This window comes from Panthera uncia, unplaced genomic scaffold, assembly GCF_023721935.1.
Source record: "Panthera uncia isolate 11264 unplaced genomic scaffold, Puncia_PCG_1.0 HiC_scaffold_1412, whole genome shotgun sequence".
NCBI classification, from domain to species: domain Eukaryota; kingdom Metazoa; phylum Chordata; class Mammalia; order Carnivora; family Felidae; genus Panthera; species Panthera uncia.
In genome coordinates, this window is record NW_026058044.1 from 25,774 (window position 1) to 29,770 (window position 3,997).

Below are 3,997 nucleotides of genomic sequence, written 5' to 3' on the forward strand. Positions count from 1 at the left end.
CTTCTTCCATTCTTTGGAATAGTGTGAGAAGAATAGGTGTTAACTATTCTTTAAATATTTGGTAGAATTCACCTGTGAAGCCATCTGGTCTTGGACTTTTGTTTGTTGGGAGTTTTTTGATTACTGATTCAATTTCATTGCTGGTAATCAGTATATTCAATCTTTCTATTTTTTCCTGATTCAGTTTTGGGAGATTAGAGGTTTGTAGGAATTTATCCATTTTTCTTCTACATTGTCCAATATGTTGGTGTATAATTTTTCATAATATTCTCTTCTAATCCTTTGTATTTCTGAGTTGTCAGTGATTATTTCTCCTCTTTCATCTCTGATTTTGTTTGAATCCTCTCTCTTGTTCTTTTTGATGAGTCTGGCTAAAGGTTTTTCAATTTTATTGATCTTTTCAAAAAACCAGCTCCTGGTTTCATTGATCTGTTCTATTGTGGATTTTTGTGTTTTTTTTTTTTTTTTTTAGTTTCTATTTCATTTATTTATGCTCTAATATTTATTATTTTATTCCTTCTACTGGTTTGGGGTTTTGTTTGTTCTTCTTTTTCTAGCTCCTTTAGGTGTAAGGTTTGGTTGTTTATTTGAGATTTTTCTTGTCTCTTGAGGTAGAGGCCTGTATGTACTAACTTCCCTCTTACAACAGCTTTTTCTGCATCCCAAAGATTTGGGGTGGTTGTGTTTTCATTTTTGTTTGTCTCCATGTATTTTTCTATTTCCTCTTTGATTTATCAGTTGATTTATTCATTGTTTAGTAGAATGTTATTGAACCTCCATATATTCATGTTCTTCCCAGATTTTTTCTTGTGTTTGATTTTTAGTTTCAAAGCATTGTGGTCAGAAAAGATGCCTGATATGACTTTGATCTTTTTTAATTTGTTGAAATTAGTTTTGTTTCCTAACATGGATATACAGGTAGTCCTTACTTCGCACAGTGTAGTGTTAACCAAACTCATGCACATCAGAACTGTGTCTTCACTTTGCATCGTTCTGTGATCATTGAAGACACAGCTAGATATGCACAAATTTCCTAACATGGTACTGTGCAAAGCAAGGATGACCTGTCTCCTAGGCTGGACAAAGTCAAAAAAAGAATTAATAAGTATTGGAAGCTAGTACAAGAATTCACTGATAGTGTAACACAGACCAATAAAGATATTAAAATATGATGGGAAAACTAAGAGAAATGAAGGCTAGATTAAAGGGCTCTATTACACATTTCTTAAGCTCTAGAAGAATACAATGGAACAGAGATAATGGAAAAGAGTCAGAACTGAAGAAAAATGTTAACTTTCAAATTTTTTAAACAGTGCATATTAAGTGGTGAGAGAGGAAGAGGTATGGGGACGATTGCAAGAAACAACAAATAAAGCCTGTGAGAGAGACTCCAGGAACCCCATCAGAGAACCTAATGTGTGTTGCCTCAAGTTAAGGGACACAAAGCACAGATCCATAACTCATGTGTGGGAAAGCAGCCTGCAGCAACAGAGTAGAGGTTGTGTGTGGGAAGTAACATACTCACCTCCAACCACGGAACAGACTGCATGAATGCTAGGGAATGGACAGGAATCTGGAACAGCTACATCAATGGAGTAACATTCAAAGGGATCTGGAAGGGAAGCCCCTGAAGAACATATAAAAGTGCCCAAGGGAGAGAGATCTGCATTTAAATGTCTTCCAGATCCAGAATGCCCAAGGAGATCTTAAAAAAATACTGGCCAAGAAACACCTTTCTGATTCCCATGACCTTTTGTCTTCATCTTGCTTCAACACAGATGGGGTTAGTAGAACAACTAGGGGATAGAGGAGGAAGAAAGAGAGAAGAAATTCATATGTCTCTTTCCCAGATGGTATATTCTTCTCTGCAGTAGGCCCTAGGTGGGAGAAGAAAGAAAACTTAAATACCACACTGAGACTGAATTTGCAACTAAAAGTGACCATGACATTTTATTATCTGTAACTATTGACTATGCAAGTTTTCATCCAGGAGTAGGGAAGGACTACCCCTAGATTTAAAAAAATAAAAATAAAGTTGCTTTTACTATTAGACCCTGGTTCATACACTGTTGACAGTAATTTCAAATACTGCTCCAAGTTGGAGCCACAGATCTAAAATAAACCTGTTGGTCCTAGCACCCAAAAGCCCTCCCTGTAGCAAGGAGCCCACTCAACATACAAGAGACGTCTCTCTTTTCTTCTTGATGTCCCAGCTTCCAAAAAAAAGAGGAGAAAATCCTTTCCTCTCATGATCCAAGGCTCTATTTCTACTCCAGGATGATCAATGGTAGGAAAAAAATATTTCCTTAAGGGGGAAAATAATTTCCTCCTCCTCATAAGGGGTATAAGCTAACTCATGACTCAGACAAGAAATGATAATCATCCATAGTGAATTTCCCAAAGTCAGTTATTCCAAGAACAGCCAGGCCTTTACCGTGGTCTTTGCTCCAACGTGAGGCAAAAAGACAATCATGTTTATCCTCATATGGTCTTGTCTCAGATCTTCATCAGCTTTAATATTCTATCAGTTTAGGTAAGAAAATAAAAACATCTTCTAAGAACAAGTCATCTTCAGGCATAGAGCATTAATATTCAAGATGTAGGGGCGGGGCACCCGGGTGGCTCAGTTGGTTAAGCTTCTGACTCTTGATTTCCACTCAGGTTAGGATCTCATGGTTTGTGAACTTGAGCGTTTGGGATTCTCCCTCTCTGTACCTCCCCCACTCATGCTTTCCCTGTCTCAAAATAAATAAACAAACTTTAAAAAAAAATTTTTTTTTAATTTTTTTTAACGTTTTTTTAAATTTATTTTTGAGACAGAGAGAGACAGAGCATGAACGGGGGAGGGGCAGAGAGAGAGGGAGACACAGAATTGGAAGCAGGCTCCAGGCTCTGAGCCATCAGCCCAGAGCCCTACGCGGGGCTCGAACTCACGGACCGCGAGATCGTGACCTGAGCCGAAGTCGGCCGCCTAACCGACTGAGCCACCCAGGCGCCTCTAAAAATTTTTTTTAAAAAAGATTTAGGGGAAAAAAACATGTCGATAGAGGCATGGGTTTCAAGATGGACTCAAATTAGATTCCTAAATATAACATTTGATATCTTCATCTACAGGATTGCCATTTAGGTCATTGTGTAAATAAAGGAGTTCATTCAGAAGTCTTTCCAAAACATCTACCCCAAAATAAATGGAAATTTTCACTTTCAAAAACAGATACTGGTAGCATCTTTTAAATGACATTTCATTGGGGTACCTGGGTGGCTCAATCAGTTAAGCGTCCAACTTCGGCTCAGGTCATGATCTCGTGGTTTGTGGTTTCAAGCCCCACACATTGGGCTCTGTGCTGACAGCTCAGAGCCTGGAGCCTGCTTCGGATTCTGTGTCTCCCTCTCTCTCTGTCCCTCCCCCACTCATGCTCTGTCTCTTTCTGTCTCAGAAATAAATAAACATTAAAAACAATAAAAAAATTTATAATTTAATGCTTAATAAAAGAAATAATAGCTGTCTTGAGTCACTGAAAGTTACCTAACGAGATGTCAGTGTGGTTCATCTGAATGTTAATGGAAGTCAAGTGCCATAATGTTGAGCTTCATTTTTGAGGACAGGATCAGAAAAATAAAGAAGGAAAACATTTATATCTAATTATGACTTGCTTTGTTGAAAAATGCATACTGGAACTCTCAATCTCAAAATTGCCAAACAATCATTTAAGATACAATTTTGGTTATGATAAGACATGTTAAAGCTTCCTTGGAAAATTACAGCAATGATTCCCAACTTCCCATTAGCTAGGAACTTAAAGAATTAAGTGACAAATATGTGGCCAGTCTCAAAGATACTTGTCATAAATGTTCTGAGCCCTAAAAAAGAAAAGTAATTGTGGACAAAATAATATTATTGAATTCTGAGGGTAGAAGTTCTCATATTTTAAGAACCGAACTTTAGGAAAAACAATCTCCTCTGCTGCTTACTGGCTGGGTTGGACAAAGGGAAGAG